General features: G+C 42.2%; 1 long non-coding RNA gene across 1 annotated transcript; it reads left to right on the forward strand.

Annotated features, from left to right (window-relative positions):
* The first annotated feature begins 268 nt into the window (after positions 1-268).
* Positions 269-18866, forward strand: LOC147913565 (uncharacterized). Its single transcript, XR_015556437.1, has 2 exons — positions 269-399; positions 18725-18866. It is a non-coding gene; the product is annotated as an uncharacterized LOC147913565 (long non-coding RNA).
* Positions 18867-22305: the final 3439 nt, after the last annotated feature.

Consider the following 22305-nt stretch of genomic DNA (forward strand, 5'->3'; position numbering starts at 1 on the left):
GTGGAGGAAAGAGCATTATTTAACAACAAAAGTCTCCTGACTTGTAGATCAGGTGAGTGTAAGGCTCTTCCTCCTCTCCCTAGCCCTTGGACAGGGTGAGCTTTCTAAAAAAAGGCAGATCACACCATTCAACAGTACAAAAACCTCCGGTGGTTTCCAGTAAGGTAAAACATAAGCTATTTAGCTCAACCTCACCTTTCAGGAGGCACCTCTGTACTTAGTCAGCTGAGCTACTGCCATTTCTTCCAACGCACCAAGCTGTGTCAACCGCTGAGCTTCCGCGTGAGCTGTGCTCTCTTCCCGGATTGCTCACTCCCTTCTTCTTAGAGAATACATGCTCTTCTTCTAAAGATTGGCTCAAGAATCTCCTCTATTATAAAGCTGTCCTAGCCTCCCCAGGTAAGACTGTTTGTTCTCACCTTTGCAAACTGTGTATATCCCAACTCCCATATTGCAGACTTTGGGACTGGGGTAATTGATTGCATTAATGGCCCCAATGACTGGCCTACCTGTGTCCACACACTTCGCCTGTCATTCTGTAGTTTTCTGGCGCAGATGGGTGACTTGTTTTGTAAGATAAGATTATAGCAAGCTTCATGCAATCAGAGGCTTGAAATATGTGGGGGTCTGTTCTCGTCCTCTTGTACAACTAGGTTTACTCACTCAGATTGGGCCGGCCCCATGGCTTAGCAGTTAAGTGCACACGCTCCACTGCTGGCAGCCCGGGTTCAGATCCCGGGCGCGCACCGACGCACTGCTTCTCCAGCCATGCTGGGGCCGTGTCCCACATACAGCAACTAGAAGGATGTGCAGCTATGACATACAACTATCTACTGGGCTTTGGGGGGAAAATAAATAAATAAATAAAATCTTTACTCACTCAGATTTTTGCCTCCATCACAAGAGCAAGCCTGGGCTAGCCTGTTGGAGGATGAGAGACACGTGGAGCAGAGCAAGGCCGTCATAGACCAGCCAGCCCCTAGCTAATCCTCCAGCTGACTGAAGATGCATGAATGAGCCCACCCAAACTAGCAAAACTACTCAGATAGTCCATAGACATGTAAAAAAATCAGAAATGGTTGTTGTTTTAAGCCTACGCTTTAAGGTACTTTGTTTTATGCCAATTGCTAAATTATATAAGGGCCACGTAGGGGAAGGTTTAGGTCTGACTGGTTGTTGTCCAACTGGCTGCATGAAAGACCATAGGTCACCTCACTCATCAAGAGTACAGAGGTGCCTTTAGCACATTAATTCTTTCCAATAGAGAAGGCTGGTCCAACTTATCTTATAATCCTCTCATCTCATAAATCAGATAAGAAACTCTTCCCCCTTCAAGGAGTACCAATGAGAGGTAACAAGATGGCAACCATATCTACTTCATCCTTTTGAGAGGGCAGAACTTTCTCTTTTAGAGCCTGGTTCTAAGAAGACAAGAGGGAAGGGGAATGGCTCCCCCTACAGGACATGTTTGACCACCCATGCACAGTTAATAAAAGTTGAAGTTTCCAAAACCATTGTACACCCTCTTTCCCTATAAGTGTTTGTTTGTTTGCTTGCTTGTTTTTGGAATTGAAGGAGAAACTTTTTCAATGTAAACAACTAAGGAGAAAATGGAGGGCAAAGGTTCAGGCAAGAGGAAAAAGGACCAAGAGATTGGCAGAGTATGAGAGGCACTGGGAAGGGATTTTGCCTTCACTGACACTTTCCACCCAGACTCACATTCGTGGGTCCTGCCTTTAAAGTGTTAAATATCATGGGCCAGCCCCTGTGTCCTAGTGGTTCAGTTCGGCATGCTCTGCTTCGGCAGCCTAGGTTCGGTTCCCAGGCACAGATGAACATCACTCATCTGTCAGTGGCCATGCTGTGGTGTTGGCTCACGTAAAAAAAATTATTACATATCATAATACAAAATGTTTGATGACTGCTTGCTACATGCCAGGCATTGTACAAACTCATTGAACTCTCACAATAACTCTAGATGTGGGTTATCATCCTTATTTTACAGAAGAGGACAAAAGAGTCAGAAAGTAACTTACCCAAAGTCACACAGATAGTAAGTGATGGAATTGGGATTCAAATGCAGGCAGAGTTTCTCTGATGCCCGTGTAGACACTGCCTCAAGGAAAAGAAGCCACACTGTGCCTGGTAGTCCATTAAGTGACATTAGACGTTGGATGTGGATCAGTAGGAATGGACAGAAGGAAGGAGAATGCGTCTTTGATACTCCACTTTAGACCTTCTTCCAAACTGGAGCTGTTGGACCCACGTTGTCCTGCCCCTGATTACTCTATACTTCTAGGCATGTGGCTTTCTTCATTACAAAGGCATTAACCTGAGGGAAAGGAGTTGTCAGAGCCAGGCGATTTGGAGTTTAACCTATTTTTTCACCCCTAGTAGCACTCTCCACTCCACTTGGTTGAATTCCACCTGTGATCTTGGCTCACCTCATTATCGCTACCAGAAAAATGTAATCAGCTATCTCTTTTCTACCTTACTGCCCAAATAATGTTCTAACTCTGCTATTTTAGTCCATTCAATTTCTACACCAGAATATTTCCAAATATATATAACTACATAATTATACCTTTATCAACAATTTATCCAAATTCATTTTATATACATAATTTAGTACACGTTTCCTCTCCAAAACAAAAGATTCTTCTGCTATTCAATATTTTGTATCATCTCCGGCCCCAGCCTTTGTCTGAATTTCTTATGTCCCAGTAACTAAAAGAAGCCCACCTCTGCATTGCTCCCAAGTCATTCCGTACCAATTTATACACCTCACCATCAAAATGTACTTCTAATTTCCTCTACAGAAAGCAAAGTCAAATTCTGTTTTGTCCCCCATCCCCAATTGGATTGATTTCAAGTGCAGCTTCAGCCTTTTGCATTCACCAGGGATTTATGTGGAAATCAATAAAATGGCATCATAAGAAAGTGACACAAATTTGCACACGGATGAGAGCAGTGAGTGGAAGTGCTCATTGCCATTGTCAACAGCCTGTGTCAGCAGGAGCATTTGCCTGACCCCAGCTGAATTGTAATACACATGTGGAAATTGATAATTATGTTCATTCAACCCCTTGCAAAATGCCTTCATGTGTTGATGTAAAAACATGAAGCTAAGTGCCCGATTCTTTATAAACTCAATATGGAGTTTTTACAGTTAAATGTGGCAGGTTTGCATCTACAATTACCCCTCAGCTTTCAAGCGGGTCTAAATGGACAGATGAACCACACCTCCAGTAGCCTCTTGTTTCCCTTAATACAGTGCATCACTCCCCTGCTGGAAGAAGGAACGGGTGTTGATATGGAGCTAGACACCCTGTTGGTGGTTGTGAGTTTCTCTTTGATTTAGCGGGGGAAACCTAAGCCCCGTAGGTAGAAAGTTCAGAGATCCTTCTTGTGGCATGGGATTGGGATAAAACTCATTTAACAAATGAATAATGAGTGCCTACCTTGTGCTAGGCACTCTTTCAGGAACTGGGACTAGAGTGGTGAGAAAGACAAACAAACATCTTCTCTTATTCTACTGAGAGAGACAAATACTAAAGAAAAAAAAATAAGTAAAGAAGGTAATTTCAGATGTAGTAAGTGCTAGGCAGAAAATAAAATGGGGGGGAAAAAGAAAAGAAAAGAAAATGGGATAAACATCTGGCCAGTGACTCCTCTTTTCCTGTTTCCTACGGATGTGAATGATTTGTCACCACCCCCTGGTCACATGGTTGGACTTTCTCGTTCTCACTCTTCTGGAGTAAGAACTGAGAGTACCATTCCCCTTAGACTGTGCACTTGAAGTTTACTGTTTCCCTCTCTAGTGTTATCCTCTCTAGCTAGCTAGGTCACTTTTCCATCTTCCACCTGCTCCATGTCTCCCATTATTGGTCACATCTGAGTCAATGCGAGAATCATGTCCCCTACAGAGCCCAGCACAGTATTTTGCAGAGAGAAGTGAATGAATGAATGATTCACTGGAGCAATTCCGGGATGCTAATGTCGATTCTTTAAGACCACTGTGCAGTGAAGAATTAATCTTACCCAAGGAGAGGTCTACCCTTTGTCCTTGGCTACTGGATATAATCCCTAGACTTTTGAAATGTCAGTCTTAATAGAAGTGCCTTTGCCTGGGGACCCTGGCCACCAGATGGTCTAAAAGTGTGATTTATAATGGAGGCTTTGCGCCATAGAATATCAGTTCCACCTATGAGGGAACTGAAGACTAATGGCAAGCTCCACATTATCAGTTCTAACTCCAGAACATCTGTCCCATGAGCATTATGTGATCAAACCCTAATAAAAACCCTAGAAGTTCAAGCGAGCTTCCTTGGTTGACAATATTCTGTGCATTTGGTCACACACCAGTCCTGGGAAAGTCACGCTGTCCCTTGCTCCATGGAGAGAAGACAATTGAAGCTCCACATTTGAAACTTTTCCTAGACTCTGCCCATGCACTTCCTCTCTTGACTGGTTTTAATCTGTATCTTTTCCTCACAATAAACTGTAACCATGAGTATAACAGCTTTCAGTGAGGTCCATGAATCCTTCTAGCAAATTATCAAAACTAAGGGTGGCTTTGGGGACCCCTTGAACTTGCAATTGGTGTCAGAAATGAAAGCGTCCTTGTGGGGACTTTGTTCCCTCTAATTATATGGTTATCAAACTCTCGCAGCCACCTACCTGCCCCATGTCATCACATAAAAAGAAGGACCCTGCACATACTTCTAAATACCTCCCTTTGGCTGATTCTCTATACAGATACCAGTTCTGTCTGGCCTTTCACCCTTCCAGCTGCTGTTTGTTCTCCCTTGTCCTTTTTATTCAAGGCAGAACATTTTACCATCTATAATATTGATTCGTCTTGAACTGAGTTTCTTTGTGTTGGTTACTCAGCTACCAATAAACAGTTTCCAAAACTTCCTATTGCCACCCTTTATGCTTAGGACAGCCCCTAAACAGGAACTGAAAGTCCAAGTAATTTACCTGAGAAACAAGAAGAAAATTTAATGAAGTAATGGTTCCATATGAGAAATAGGAAATATGACTAGGGCCTCTATAGGCAAGACCTTAGGAAAAATTCCTCGCTTGTCATCTCCCTTCCTTCCTTTCATCCTTCCTTCCTTCCTTCCTTCCTTCCTTCCTTCCTTCTTTCCTTCCTTCCTTCATTCTTTCCTTCATTTATGTCAAGGACAATGTCATGCCATTAGAAGGTCAATAAATATTTGTTCCATGAATGGATGAAGTAACCTACTGAGCACCTATCATATTTTATATTCTGTGCTGGGCACGGAGGATACAGTAATGGATAATAAAGACATATTCCAACTTTGAGGTACTCATCCTGACAGTCAGCCTGTTGAAGAAGCATATCTGAAGGAAACAAAGGGAATAATAAGAAAAACCTCTTGAGGACACTTATTCTATTATGGCTCACCCTCTCCTTCCAACAATTGTGGTTCTTTTGGGGTCATGGGATATAAAAATTATGGAGACTCTTTGACTGGAAGGATCTTAGATATTCTTGTCATACGCCCTTGCCTTATGAGTCAAGCAGTCTTGGTCTAGGCATGCCTCAGGGAGAGAGGATTTTACAAAGACTTTGCAAAACAAAGCTTCACTCTCCCTCACTTAATTCCACCCTCCTTCCACCATGGTCATGTCACCAGACATATGACAAGGGGAGTAGGATGTAAAGGGAGTATTATCAAGGGAAACAAGATAAATTAGTGTAGAACCTTCACCCTTTGCCTGGAGATGTCCTAGCCTATTGATTTTTCATTCTCTTTTTTTCAGAGGGCCTTATCTCCTTTGTTTTTCCAAATAAGCCATAACCAGATTATTTGGTGCCCCAGGCCATACATCAAAAGCTGAAATCATTGGAGTTTATGTATCAGATAGAGAAAGTTTATATTTCAGAGGAGAGGGAAATATGCATTCTTCTTCACCTTTTCCAGCCTGGAGTTTGCTAATATTAGGCTGTGATTTTCTCTACATATCATGTCTGGAGACCTTACTGGAGGTGTTCTAACACAATTAACTTAGAAGCAAAGAAGCAAAAGAAAGGCATCGTGCTGATATCTCGCCATTGGAAGCTACTCTACCTTAAGATAATGAGTATGGAGAAAGAAACAAGTTTGTGTCCTTAGATATCCTTACCATCAGTATCAAGCTCCATATGATTATTAATATGATCCTTAGACGTATATATTTGCATATTCAGTGGGCAATAATTGAGTGTCTACTGCATACCCAGCAACGCTGGATTCATGGAAGATGCCAAAGGAGAGGTATAGACCCTCTTGGAGATGGTGTCTATTGTTACATAAACAGAACGCACATAAACAACCTCAAAATGTATCACCTCTGTGAGTGCCTTGAGGCGAAGAATGGTACCATTAGGGTCACAATAATAATAATATGAAGACTTAGCATTTATTTATTTATTTATTTATTTATTTATTTATTTTTCCCCCAAAGCCCCAGTAGATAGTTGTATGTCATAGTTGCACAACCTTCTAGTCGCTGTATGTGGGACACAGCCCGAGCATGGCCGGAGAAGCAGTGCGTCCGGGCGCGCCCGGGATCCGAACCCAGGCCGCCAGCAGCGGAGCGCGCGCACTTAACCGCCAAGCCACGGGGCCGGCCCAAAGACTTAGCATTTATTGATTGCTTATTGTATGCTGAAAAATTTATGCTCACTTCTCTAATCTGTACAAGTCCCCAAGATCCATCATATTAGTCCCATTTTACAGATGAGAAAGCTCAATTTTAAAAGTTATGTGAGTTGTCCAGTGTCAGACAGTTGGTAAATGCCAGGATCAGGGCTGGCATGCAAGAATAACTGTTTCCTCCAAAGCCCATGAATTTCCAGTAATTTCTATTTTGGGGACAAGTGCAGTGTCTGTCATATGGTATAGGTTCCAATAGACTTGTTGGATACTTAAAAGAATGTAACAGGGCTTATCAGGAAGGTATCTGAGAACAAGAGAAGCTCATGAGAACTAATGGGTCTAGCAATGATGTGGCCCAAGGTAAGTGAGGTCCATATTATGGGCATTAACTATCTTCTCATTGGTATGAGTTATCTTAGGTTGACTGCAGTTGGTCTGGATTTATAATGATGCAGACCATGATTAGAGTTGAAGTAAATCCCATTCCACATTCAGAGAAACTGGACTTGCTTTCCAGAACCATCACTCTCTCCCAATCAGCTCCTCAATGTGGCATGAACACAACCATCCTGTCTTCATTGCTCCTTTTAGGCCACCCTTAGCTTTCCATTTGTGTCTTTTGCTGTCTCAGGCAGTAACCCATTTCTCACTATGTCATTTACCCAATAAACAAAAGAGCAACAGGGCAACTTTGATTTTTCCAAAAATATTTGGCAAATGAAGGACGTGCCCTTGCTGAGGTAGCATTAATGTTAATGAAAACCCAAGCCTGGAGTTATGACAGCTCTCTCAACCTGGGCACACTTGTCTCTCTTAGGCAGTCCTTAATGTCCTCAAAGACTAGCTGAGGCACTCTCCTGGTGGCTGAACCCAAGAGAGTTGACCCTCCAGGTTTAGTGAATCTCTAAAGAACTGTAAATTCACTTTGCTGACAAAGTATTTACCCATCCAACAAATAATTGTTGAGTACCTACTATGTTCCAGGCCTATTGATGTGTTCATTTATCCAACAAACATTTATTGAACACCTACTATGTGTCTTGCCGTGCGCTGGACACAGGTGATATAGAGATAAATAGCACATCGTCTAGTCCCTTAGGAAAAGTGGAATTTATCATCTATCATTCACCTAACAAATATTTATCAAATATATACTCTGTGCCAGATACCAAGCTTAGCACTTTATATTCATTATCTTATTTAATTCTCACAATAATGCCATGATAGTTTGGATTTTCCTGTTCCACATGCCCTACAGAATTTTGCCACTCCTAACAAGAAGTGAAGTCTATGTCCCCTTCCCTTGAACCTGGGTGGCTTGCGTGACTGTCTAGGATAATAGAGTATGGTGAATAATGCTATGTGACTTCCATGGCTGCATCATAATGGGAGATATAGCTCTGCCTGGCTTTCTCTCTTGAGACAGTCACTTTTGAACCCAGCCATCATGCAGTGAGGAAACCTAGGACACCTAAAGATGTCTACATGGGGAGAAACCAAGGTCCCCAGCCTTTCGTCTCAGTTGAACTTTTCCAATAGACAGCATCAACTTGGAAACCATGAGGATGACCCATCTTAGAAGGAGATCCTTGGCCCAAAGGGGAGTAGCCATAGAGAAGCCTTCCCTACTGATCTCTGACTAGATTGTAGATGCACAAGAAAATGGCTTTTAAGCCTCTTGTGATAGTTAATTTTATGTGTGACCATGACTAGGCTAAGGGATTTCCAGATAGCTGGTAAAACATTATTTCTGGGTGTGTCTGTGTAAGGGTTTTCAGAAGAGATTAGCATTTGAATTGGTAGACTGAGTAAAGAAGATTGCTCTCACCAATGGGAGTGGGCATCATCCAATCCATTGAGACCCAAATAAAACAAAAAGGCAAAGAAAGTGTGAATTTGTTCTCTCTCCTTGAGCTGGGCCATCCATCTTCTGCTGCCATTGGACACTGGCGCTTGGGCATTCAAACTCAGAATGAATTACACCACTGGCTCTCCTGGGCCCCTGGCTGGCAGACAGTAGATTGTGGGACTTCTCAGTGTCCATAATTACATAAGCCAATCCCTCATAATAAACCTCTTTCTATATATCTGTATCTACATCTATCTATATCTCCTATTTGTTCTGTTTCTCTGGAGAACGCTGACTAATATACCTCTGTATTGACATAGTTTTCCATGCAGCAATTGATAATCCAAACAAATGCTGAGATTAATCTTAATATAATCCTCATTTTACAGATGAGCAACAAGAACCTTGGCAAAGTTAAATAACTTGCCTAACGTCACACAGCTACAAGAGGTAGCTTTAAGTAGAGCCCTGACTGGAACCTATTGAGATTCCAAATTCCTAGCTGCAATGCTATACTGGTTCCTGATTCCAAAAGAAATTTGAAAGGCATTCGTTTGATTATTACCATTCACATAGGGTACGGATCCATGTGTTAGGTAGAAGGTGACAAAAAAGAATGAGATTTAGACATCGCCCTCAAGTACCCTGCACTCTAGTGGAAGAGACATCTCAACCACAATTACAGTAGAATGTGATGGTTCTATGACAATATCAAGCATTTATTAAGCACTTTGTGCAGGGAATTGAGCTAAGTAGTTTATATGCGTTATCTCAATCCTCATAATAACTCTAGGAAACAGTTAACACCATTCCCTTCATTTAACATATGAGGAAACTGAGGCACAGAGAAATGAAGTAACTTGCTGAAAGTCACAGAGCTAGCTGGAGGCAGAGCCAGGATTTGAACCAGGCAGTTGGGCTCTAGAGATGTATTAGTTATCTATTGCTGCATGACAAATGACCCCAAAACTTAGAGACTTAAGATCACAATGTATTATGCTACAATTTATGTGGGTCAGGAATTCAGGCATAGCTTAGCTCAGGATCTCTTATGAGGGTGTAGTCAAGATATCTGCTTGGCCTGCAGTCTTCTGAAGGTTTGACTGGCATTGGAAGATCCACTTCTAAGATGGCGCACCCACATGTTGCTGTGGTTGCCTGGAGTCCTCAATTACTTTCCATATGGGCCTCTCCACAGGCTCTTGAGTGTCCTCACAACATGGTAGCCAGCCTCCTCCAGAGTGAGTGGTCCAAGAAGGGGCAAGGAGGGGGCAGAGATATCTATTATGATCTAGCCTCAGAAGTCATACTCCATCAATTCTGCCACATGGTATTTGTTAGAAGCAAGTCACTATATTTGGTCCACATTTAAGGGATGGGGAATTAGGTTCTTCATTTCGAAGGGAAGCATGTCAAAGAATTTGTGGACATAGGATTAAATCACCACAAGAGGTAAGAAGAGGAGGCCACAGAAATGCAGAGGGATTAGTGCCTGACTCAATCCAGGGGATTTTTAACCCTTGAGTCTTTAAAAAATGAGTAAAACTAAACCTTGTTTAATCTTATTCAGCTTGGAGAAGGAAGGAAAAGGTAATTCAGACAGAAGAAACAGCATGTATAAATGTAAAGAAATTTGAGGAACTGAAAATCACTCAATATAATGGGGGCCTGGAGGAAGAGGGGGTGAGACATGAGGCTGGAAAGGTAGGTAAGGCCTAGATTTCAGAGCATATTATGTCATGTTAAGGAGCTTCATTTTACCCTATTGTATTGGGACCATCTAAACAGGACGATGGTATAATCAAAACTGCAGATTGTTCACCATGGCTTTCTTGTAAAGGGTAGATGGATCAGGAAGAATGAGCACAGAGTTGGGTGACCAGTTAGGAAGATGTTGCAACATTTCTAGGAAATTGAGGATGGGAACTAACTCTTTTGGTAAGGGGAGGGAGAGGACTAGGTGGGCAGTAGAAGGAAAGTAGAGGTAGAACCGATATTACTTGGAGATAGACTGCTTAAATGTCTTGAAATAGAGAGAAGAGTCTAGGGAGATTCCTGGGCCCGTTCTGGTTGGACAGCTTGACTTACTCTCTGAAGACCTGCCCTTGAGCTCCATTACCCTCTCCAGTTGCAGAAATGAGGGAATTTAATGTCAACTATGCTGAGAGTGATGATCCTCTACTTGGCTTGGTGCTTTGGTTAGCCAAGGTCGAGAAGCAGAGAAAACGCTCTTTGCAAATTGTGTATATGTATAGGGCAGGGGGCTCTATTTCCTTAAAAAAGAGCTTTCTCAGCAGATTCTGTATTTAACCTGTTACTGTTTGCAGCATCCTCATGGTTCTGGCTGGGACAGGACTGTTGGCTGCTCAGGAAATATTGAGCAACTAATCAGCTGGCCAAGAATCGATTCCTATGTCACATCCCTTCCCCACAGGCCACAAGTCTACAAAATTGCTAAGTAGCAGAGGCTTCTGAATCCTTGCCTTAGGGTCCCTGGAATCACAGAAGCTTGTTAATATTGACTTTCATCTAATTACTTCACTATTTAGTTGACAGGGTTGTTCTTTTTTTATTTTTATTTTCCTAGTTACCTTATGCCCTAAAGGAATGCTAATTAATAGAAAGAAAAGTCTAAGCTCTCCCAGACTCAAAGTACGTACTCCTTTCTGCTCACCCCACTATATGTGTGTTGTGAGAATTACATAGCAGTTTCCTCATTTAAACTTTCCATGCCTCTGTTACCTTGTCTGTAAAATGGGCATAATTCTATTAACTCTGTTAACTTCCTTTAGAGAGTAATTGTGAGGAATAGCAGAAGCTTTCCAGCTAGTGTACTGCCTGGCACTTAGTGAGGGTTTAATAAAGGGGAGCTGTAAATAATAATCACCCCATTTGCAGGAAGAATTTACCAAAGCCTTCCCTGATCTAGTAGAGGACTCCAAAGTTTGAGAATTGCACTTGGTAGATTTCATCATTCTTACCATGGCTTCTTCATGGATGGCTGCTAAGCTTCGTCCAAGATTAGTCCAAAACTCACAACCCCACAAAACCAGGGCAGGCTGTATTTTCCCCACTCAGGTCTCTCCATCTTGGTCTAAGTGCTCAGAGGCTTTAGATATACAGTTCAACTCTGTAACTGGAGTCTGAACCAGACTTCCTTGTCTCAGGCTAAAGCATCCTTCTTGGGACTTCATTTATATTTTGTTTTGGTCCAAGCTGAAATTGCCTCCTTTATTCCCAAAACTGCCGATCCACTTCCCCTTAGTAGAGCAACTGGAAAATTTTCACAGTGACTAACAATAATAATAAGATAATAATGGTGGCTGAAATTGAGTGCCTACTATGTACTGGACACTCTGCTAAGGGATTCATGCATATAATATCCTTCAGTCCTCACAAAAGTTCTAGGTAGGTTCTATTCCTATCTCCATTTTACAGTTGAGAAAAATAAGGACCTAAAAAATGTATGAAGTCCTACATCTAGATAAAGACTTTCATGAACTCTCAGATAGGTGGGTAGTCTCCTTCTAACGTTGATATTTATGGATCCAGGTGATCAAAGATGTTTTTATAAAGGATAATGGAAGCCGCATTCTAAAACATAACCTTTTATCAAAGAGAATGCTGCTGTTAGCTATTAACTTTATAGCAGCGTTTCTATGCCTCAGCACCATTAACATTTGGGGACAGAGAACTAATTATCTGCTATGGGGGGCTGTCCTGTGCACTGTAGGATATTCAGCAGCGTCTCTGGCTTTCACCCGCTAGATGCCAGTGGCATCCCCTCCCCTGAGCTGTGACAACCAAAAATGTTTCCAGACATTGCCCAATGTCTTCGGGGGGCATAATTGCCCCTGGTTGAGGACCACTGCTCTAAAGCACAGAATAACCCCAGGAATCATCTTTCAAATGGTGATGTACATGGTGCAGGTCATTTCTGGTAGATCTGGAGGCCAAAGGAAAAGTCCAGGGCACAAGATTTTGTCCAGCAAGGACGGGATCTCTAGTGGGGTGTGGGGCATGAAGGTAAAATGCCACCATCTTTGGCCAGGTTGATTTGAGGGGGTGACCTTAGGAACAGCATCCGTGAGAGAGTAAGAGACAAGGATTGAGCAGAACAACAGAGGCCTCTGGTGGTACTATGGGGAGCTGTGGAGCTAGGATGCCCCCTCAGGATTGTCCCAAATTGACACACAGGGACTGGGCATTTGCACGCCCCTGCTGACCATTTATTGGATGTGGGCTACCCCTAGCAGAGGTATAAACAATGGCAAGTCCAGGGCAGAGACTAAGCTATGAGTCCCCAGAAGCTAAAACTCTTGACAGCTTGGGGAATAAATGCCTTGGTCCTAAGAAAGAGATTTCATGGGAAACCACAGCAGTCACTGCAGGCACCAAATTACCTTTAGCGCTCTGTGATACATGCTTTATGTACAGCTTCGCATGTATTTCCTCATCAGAACACACTGTATTGTCCAGGCATCACTCTTACCATTTTACAGATGAGGAAATTGAGGTGGATTAGGAGATTATGGATTAGAATATTTTTGGAGACGAGGGACTAAAAATCCAATTCAAATTAGCTTAAGCAAAAGAAATTAATTTGCTCATGAAACTGAAAAATCCACCCATAGATTTGGCTTCAAGTCCAATTGGATCCAGGACTCAAATGGTGACATCAGGACTCAGTCTCTCTCTGTTGGCTCTGCTGTCCTCTGTGTTGGCTGCATTTGCAGATCCTGAGTAATTGCTTCCAGGTTATCTAGGTTTGGTTATTCCAGCATGCTGCCCTCCAAACTCAAGCAAAGGTCTTAGAATATATCCCCTTGACTCTGATTGGCCTGACTTGGTCATGTGTCCATCTTGAACCAAGCGCTGAAGCCAGGAGGATGGGGTGACCTGGTCGCTGTGTCCCAGGTCACATGATTCACCTCTGGATCCAGGAATGGAGTCCTCTTCACCAGAACCACTTGGGTTGAGAGTGGTGGAGAGGTAGATCCCCAGCCCATAAAAACCTGTGATCTTGTTATCTCAAGAAGGAGGAGGGGAGGCTAGGCAGCAACTACAACACATGCCCACCACAGAGACTGAAGAAGCTGGAGTCATTTATCTCAAGATCAGACGCCTTTAAAGATAGAGCCAGGTTCAAGCCCACATATGGCTGACCTCCCCCAGTCCTTTCTGCTTTCTCTCTGCCTCTTGAGAAAGAAGGCGACGCCACTGAGGTGATTTAGAGTAGGAATCAGCAAACTACAGGTCACGGGGCAAACGTGGCCCACCACCTGTATTTATAAGTGGTGTTATTGAAACACAGGCGAACCCGTTCGTGTATTACCTATGGCTGCTTTGACTCTACAACCACAGAAACTGCATGGCCTCAAAAGCCTAAATGATTTGCTATTTGACCTTTAAACTGAACAAGTCTCCCGCCCCTTTATTTGGAGAATGGTTCTCTACTGATAGATTCCAGTGGTTGCACTGCCGGATGGAGCCAAGGGGGCAGCACGATGTGAAGCTTGTCTCATTTCACTTCTCCTACTCCCATGTGGAATCATGGGTCGCCAGCTGTGTTTCCTGCTTTCTTCCCTATTCGCCTAATACTCGGTTCATTTGTCTCCACTAGAAGAATCCCTCAACTGAAAAGCAAAAACGATTCAGAAAGGAAGACTTGCAACACACATTGCACGTGTGAATGCTCCAGAAATTCTCCGCTTATACGCGTCGCTAATCTTGAGAGTATTTTATTTCCCTTCAAAAGAACAGAGAAATGTATCAGCAACTAATATCACAACAAAACTCATCTCACTCCCACCGTTAGACTGAGAGAGTTTTATTCTCCCTGTTCTTCCATCAGGTTTTAAAAGGATGTGGTTTTATTCCCCTTCTCGTGGAATACTGGAACATATCAATCTACAGCAAGATTTCATTTTTAAATGATGTTCTAGTATTTCAAGAGGCCTTTTAAAGCGGAAAAAATAGCTCCACTCTAGAGAAAGGTTGTGGCTGGAAAGCAAGTATATTTATCTCCAATGAGTCAACAAATACTTACTGATACTGGGCGCAGTGGCTTGGTGGCTGGAGGAACAGATGAAGGGGGGTGTGAGTTGCTCAGAGTCACACAGCCGCATGAGAGTCCAGACACTTGTGCATTTTCTTCCTTCTTATAGCTGTTGGATACTTTCCATTCCCTTGAGGTGAGGCACAGCCTCTGGTTGGAACAGGAATGCCTTTCCTATGCTCTGCTGAGATGTAGCACGCTGGAGAATAAAAATACCAGCTCTTGCCATTTTCTGGTGTGAATCTGTCAATATTCACCCATTTCTCTTGGAAGAAAGTCACTCAGTGAGCCATGGCTGCAAGCCCCCACATGGTCCAAACCTTCGTGACCTGTTTGGTTTATTCTCTCAATGGACCTTTTCTCTTGAGCCACACACACCCTCTGTCAGTGGCTTGTGTTGTTTGCAGTACCTACCATCACAGGGGCTATGCAGTTGTGCATTCCCTACATGCACTCATCCTACCCCACCCCACCAGCCACTTTTCACCCACCTAATCATTCCTCATTCTTTAGGTCTCAGTTTAAACATCATGTCCTCAAAGCACCCCCTTCTTCTCCCAACCACTGACTTCTCAGGCTAGGTGAGGTTCCTGGTGAAATTCTCATTATCTTGTCCTATTTATTCATCACACTGATCACATCTGTAATTATTTACTTAATGAGAGTCTCTCCCATTTTTCTGTAAACTTCATGGAGGCGGTAACTGAGCTAGTTATTCTGTTCACTGCGGTATAACCACTGCCCAGCATATCGCTTGACACATTGTGGATGTTCAGTATTCGTGTATTGATTAACTAGCCAAAATGGCTGTCAGGCTCTGGGGTGGGAGAGAAAAGCAGACGTTTGCATTATAATGGACAATGGGACTGGCGGGAATTTGTCTTTCCATCCTCCTTTATGATGTGCCCCTCAAAAGCCTTGTTTAATCCCACAGGGCTCCTTTAAGCCCCTGGATTTTGCAACTGGCATCAAATAAACAGGTCCCTAACACCCTCACTTCATTCACAAGCTTAGTCCCAAACTTCTTCTCCTAGACCCTCCTTACGTTCCAGACCAGCTTCTGACGTGTCAGATTCTCCTTCCGATTTAGTTTCTCTGACATATAGACCTGCCTTAAGATAGTTTTGCCTTTCCCCACCCCCAAACCATGGTTGTGTCTCCATCCTTCTTAGCTAGAGATGTGCCTTGTCTGATTACCCAGACCATACTCTGGTTCCCGAGAAATGTAGCTCTAAAGATACTCCAGCCTAATTCGCATCCTCTCAGATTTTCAAGCCCTCTGCTCCCTCTCCTCCCAGAGTTTTGTAACTGCTTTTTCCACTGCCTGGAGTGCTCTCCCTCCTACCCTGTTCAGTTGGTTAACTCATACTCATACTGAAGACACCAACTCAAATAGGAATCCTTCCTTGACTCTCAAGGCCAGGTCAGGGCCCCTTATTACATCTTCTTGTAACACCATAAACACTGTATTTGTAAAAAAATATTTGGAGCAGTTTAGAAGGTTGTATTTGTGAGATTATTCTCATTCATGTCTATCTGTTCTAGACCATAAACTCCAAAAAGGCTGGAATCATGTCTTTTTTTGTTCATTATCACAATCTCAATGTCTGGCACAGGGTACATGCTTAAAATATTGGTTGAATGAATGAAGGAAGGAATTATTCAAATTGGGTACATCCTCCTTGGCCTCTGCCTCCTTTTCCACACTAATAAAATGGGCTGAAGAGCATGGAGGATCTCTTTTATAACTTCCCCTAAATGTCTCCTACAGCAGGGAGGGCAAATATGGGACATATATACCCTCAAATCTTACCTGTGAGAGCTTGAACAAGCTACTCTCTTGCTCTGCTCCTCACTCTTTACTTTTCTAAAGTGATTAGTATAATAACTGCCTCAAAGGTTATGTTCATTCATTCATTCAGTAAAGAGCATTTCTCAAAGTGAGGTCCTAGGACCAACTGCATGGGAACAACCTGGACCACTTATTAACAGTGCAGATTCCTAGCTCCTATTTGAAGATTATAGAACTAAAATCTTGTTAGGTGCAACTGATCAATATGCATTTTAACAAGCATTATTGGTGATTCTCATGCATCTTTAAGTTGAGAGCCAATGGGTGTAGTGAGTTGTGATGATTAAACAAGATCCTATATATAAAGCAGATTTGGAGCTGCTTTATAGCACAGAGCCCGGCACATGGTCAGTGCCACACATCAGTCTATCTTTCCATCTACTTACCCATCCATCTACCCAACCTGCTATCTTCCTCCATTTTTCCAATATAATACTTTCTTTTCTTCCTCAAATTCCATCCTATTCTTTTTTATTTGCTTTTCCCATCTTATCCTAAATATCTTACTTGACCCAAAACTTATAGGAGGTCCATCCCCGCACCAAATGATGAGAGAACGCTAGGAAATGTAGAAGACAAAGACCTGGTCCTCAGAGAGCTCCTAGCAGAGACTAGATCTGAAACTCTGCAAAAATATAAAGATATGTGGACACATCCTGGCCCATGGGTCTCAACCTGTGCAAATTGCCTCTCCTCTCCTCTTTTCTCCTATCCCATGAAGACCAGTTCCATGCTCACCCAAATGACTTTAGCTCTGGTTCTCATACCTTTTCCAGCCCATGCTTCCTTGTCACTTAGAGATAGGCACAGTGGCTCATTCAGCACATCCCACCTGTGCATTCAGAACTTCTTCCTCCTCAAGGTAATCACAGGGTAAGATTAATTATGCTAATCAGCCTCCACAGGCTGACACAATTAACCAGAGCATGAGATAGCTCCAGAAATCTGTATAGGAGCTGCCTACCTGCTGAGTTTAATTTCACCATCCAGCACAGTAATTAAGGGGGGTGGGGGAGGAGAGAAGAGTTTGCTCTTGTCAACTAAAGAGCACATGGTTCCATTCTCCAACAGAAGTTGCAGGAAGTTTTCCAAGGAATATCTGGCCATTTCATGCCCCTTCTTGGGACCTGCCACTGGACATTTCCTTCTTGAGGCCAGGTACCAACGTTGTAGCCAATATTCCTTTTCTTATTGGTGTTACAAAATGAGATATTCATATTTTGATACATTTTAAAATCTTTTTCTTTCCCCTATCTATTCTTCTACACCTTTTAAAATTTTTAATATTTTTCTTTATTCAAAAATAATAAAAGTTGTAAAAACTTTAGATCAAGCATCCTTAACATGTGTTTCATGGAGTGCTAATTCTGCAATTTGCCTTGGAGGTAAAAGTTTATAATCTGGGTTTGGGAAGCTCAAAGTTCTATATTCTCCTCTTGAAGAGTCATAATTAACATTAGCATGTTCAAGCGCTGAAACTCTTGTAACATAGAAAACATGTTTAACTACAGCTAACCCAATATTTTTCAAATTTATTTTACCATATATTTGTGTTTACCATATTTGTGTTTCCCCCAAAAGATGACACTAGGATAAGGACTGGAGTATAGTTAGTTTATTGAGAGATTTCAGAGAACAGAAGTGAGGGAGTGGGAAAAAAGAGGCAGGACAGAGAAGAAAACCAGTCAAGAGTGTATTAATGAAGTCATTACTGCTCTAGACAATTGGGGTTTAGTCTTGCTGAGGACCCCCTAAAGATTCATGTAGAATGCATCACAGAATTGTCCTGCTGGAGGATAAAAAAGCTTAGGCATTTATCCACTGACTCATATCCCTCATTATTTAGAAGTTACCCTAAGGGACTTGAACCTTCGTGTACTTCTGAGTTGATCAGTTGCTAAGCCTTCTCCAGCTTTGGGAAAAGCAGAATGGAGAGACTTCATGACTCTTCATATGGGACACTGACAATGGGGCAGAGAACTGTCCACTACAACAGTGCTGAAATCAGAGGGCTAAAGGGAGGTACATGGTCATCACAAGCACCGCTATACCATATAATCTTTAAAAACTTTAGAATTCTAAGTTATTAACATCCAAAATACTTGTATTCTATGTATTTAATGTAGGAACACTGCTCTGTTTGAAATTATTAGTGCTCATCTATATCTTGTTCTCCAGCCCCCTTTAAGTGACTAATCCTGGTCAATAGACCAAGAGTAGAGTGGTGTGTGTTACCTGCAAGCTAAGGTAGTAACAGTTTCTGCCCAATGCTCCATCTTTCTCTTCCCTTGCAGTGGCAGCCCTGAATGCACCTAGTGATGGCCACAAGAAGAAAGCAGACTGGATCCCCGAATGATCTTGGAAGGGACTACCCCAGTGAGCTGACTGACCTGCAGTGGATTTTGAATGAACAATAAATCAGCTTTTATGTGTCAATCCATTGGAATTTAAGGCTTTTTTTTTTTTATTACAGGAAAGCCTAGCCTACCCTGAATAACACGCAGCCTTAGAGAATACAGCCACAGAGGAGCAAAGGGTCATTGTAATTTCTAGGATATTCCTTACACAGGATATCTGATATGTGTCAGCTGGTATTACATCAAAAAACCAGGAGAGGATAAAGAAGGGCTGAACTGTTGTCTGTGCTTCTCAGTGTAACAAACAGAGCATCAAAGACAAGTGAAGAAAGGGTCAGGTGAGTGACCTAAGCAATGAATGGAAATGTCCTATTTCTGCAGAATGAGATGCTCAAGAGGGAGTTGTTCAATTTGATGGGAGCAGATATGGATCAAACTCTTCCTAAAAAGTAAAAGGAATCTGAGTGCTATGCTTCTATGCCCTGCTCTTGACTCTTTAAATGGGCTCATTGATCTATAAAACATATACCTGCTGGCCTATACATACGAACGATTGAAGCAATGTCTCCTACCATTGCTTATTCCAATTTGCTTTCAGTAGATTTTCCTATTTAAACTAGCTCTGAAATCTTGGCTCTGTAACCCTTATTGAAGCATTTTTCTGCTCCCCTCCTTTGGGGAATCCAATTAAGCTTATATTTGACTGTTCGAATTCATCCCACAGCTCACTGATGCTCTGTTAATATTTTAAAATTCTGTTTTATCTCTTTATTTAATTTTGGATAGTTTCTATTGCTATGTCTTCAAGTTCACTAATCTTTTCTTCTGCCACACTAATCTCCTGTTAATCTCATCTAGTTTTTTTAACCTCATGTTATGGTTGTTGAATTTTCCAGTGTTTGAAAGGAGAAACCCAGGAGTCAGAACTGTACAGACCCTCCCTGCCATCCCACTTAGCCACCTTGTTCTTTGCTTGTTCTGTGCTTGTTTGTCACTCAGCCACAAGTACCTCCGGATTTTTTCCTTTAATCTTTCTCCTCACATGCTCCACTGGAAATTATTGCAGGAGTCTTAGCAAAGATTTATTGAATACCTACTGTGTGTCAGGTGCTGGGCTGGTCACTAGAGAATCAAAAATGAGTACGAGATCCTCCTGTCCTCAAGGAGCCCACAGTCCAATTGGAAAACAGAATCAGAAGCGATTATTTCAATCCAGTATAACTAGTGTCATGATAGAGATAAGCACAGGACACCATCGGACCACAGGGGAGGGCACCTTCCACAGACTGGGAAAAAGTAATTAGAAAGATTCTCTTAGAGGAAGTGATTTAAGAGAAGGAGAAGGATTTTGCCATACAAAAAGGAGAGAAAAGGCATTCGAAGGCAGACAGAGCAGTCCAAGTAAAATCACAGGTGTTTGAAATAACACACAAGTTCAGGGGACTATGATGTGCTTGGACCATAAAGTGAAAGAGAGCGTGGAAGGAGATGAGGTTGCAGAAGGGGTCCCAGCCTGTCCTCATGTGAAATTCATTACAAACCCTCTTTTTCCCACACTCCTCCCTCCCTTTCTTTCTCCCTTTCTCATTTCCTTCTTCCAAAATAAAAGAGGAGGGGAAAGATTTCCCAATGCAAACTGGAATCTGCATTAAAAAGATCAGACTTTCTGGGTTTTCTCCCCATCTTGTTATCTGGGGACCCGCTGTATTCTGATCATGGATCCTCTTTCATTTGGGGGCCATCTCAGCATTTTCATCTGAAATTATTTCTGTCCCTCTTCCATCGGGCCGTTTCTTTAACTAAAAAGGGAACCTGCCAGGGGAACATGTCAGGATCTTGACAGAATCTACTGTCTGTGTATATTTTAAAACACATAAAAGGAATCCTGAGTCACTTAGGGGCATTTCCCTGTTCCTTGTGGTTCTGTTCTAGGGACTGTCACCAAAGTTCTCCTGTCAATGCTGAGAGTCTTGGGGCTTCTTCGTGGAGTTAGAGAGCAATGTTAGAGAACTCTCCTGGGTTAAGCCCTTGAAAGTTTTTACCTTGTAGGGACAAATATATTTAATTCTTCACCTGAGGGCTCTCATTATCCTTTTAGCTCTCCAACTCATGCACACACAAGCACACATGTACCACACACATGTGCATGAGCACACACAGACACACATGCATGCACACACATTCTCAAGTTATTTTTTTTTTCCAGAAATATAAACTCCTGCAGGAATCTCTGAGGACAGCGCCCCAGTTTAGGGTTCTGGTCTACCAGTGTTTGTGCTATAATTTGTTTGAGAATATTGTCGGCTCCTGATCCTACTGTAGAGAATTTCAGGGAGGACCCCCTACAGTTATTTTATGTTCATGGCTGATTTTAATGTCTTTTATCCCAGTTTTGGAGAAACTGCTCAAAGAATTTAAAAAATACACCCCTCTTTTCATTTCACTGGGAACCCAAGGTGACCTATAAGAATTCATGAAATTCAATTAATAGAAAACTTTCTTAAAAGCCAGGGAAATCGATAGATAGATAGATAGATAGATAGATAGATAGATAGATAGATAGATAGATAGATAGATGATAGATAGACAGATGATAGATGATAGATAGATAGATATAGATAGATAGATAGATAGATAGGATAGATAGATGATAGATAGAAAATAAATAAGAATGTAAGAAAAAAGGAAAAGATAATATGTAAATATACAGTCCATAAAATTACATATGAGCATATGGGTTTTCAATCTGGCTTGAGCTGTCTGTAGACCTAAGAAAAAACATACACTTTCATATAAATGTGGTCTTCCCAAAACAAGAAATCACACTCTAGAAAGAACCAAGGTTGCCCTCGTGCTTTGGTCAAATGGAGTTATCCTGCAACACTGGAGTCTGGTCCAGACTCAGACTCTACAGTTTACTCTCCAGAAACCCTGTACCTCCTGTTGCATCCATTCCTAGGTCTGTAAAATGCAGGCATCGAACTAGATCATCCCTGAAAGGGATGTCTAGCATTTTATAAATAACTTACTTATGGTTTAGTGATTCTGCCACACATATTCCAAAAATCATCACCTGTTTTCTGAAAAACAACCTTCCACATCCTCTTAGTCTTCCTCTCTCTACTTGAGTATTTCTCAGTCCTCTTGAATCAGAACCACCTAGGGATTTGGGAAGGGGAGGGTGTTAAAAATGCAGACTCACTGGCTGGACTCAGATCTAATGAATCTTAAAGTCTCGGGTGGTGCTGGGGGCTATGCGTTTAACAGGCTGCCTAGGTGGTTCTAATGCACCATCAGGGCATCCAACGTTTCCATAGGTAACGCCCTGTGATAGTTTCCTGTTGCCGCTGTGACAAATTGCCATAAAGGTAATTTATGGTAGTGGCTTAAGACAACACAAATTTATGATTTTACAGCTCTAGAGGTTTAGTTTCACTGGGCTAAAATCAAGGAGTTGGTAAGGCCTCCTTCTGGAAGAATTCAGTTCCCTGCTTTTTCCAGCTTCTAGCAGCTGCTCC

The sequence above is a fragment of the Ceratotherium simum genome, chromosome 26 (genome assembly GCF_057802395.1).
Source record: "Ceratotherium simum simum isolate JZ-2026a chromosome 26, ASM5780239v1, whole genome shotgun sequence".
NCBI lineage: Eukaryota > Metazoa > Chordata > Mammalia > Perissodactyla > Rhinocerotidae > Ceratotherium > Ceratotherium simum.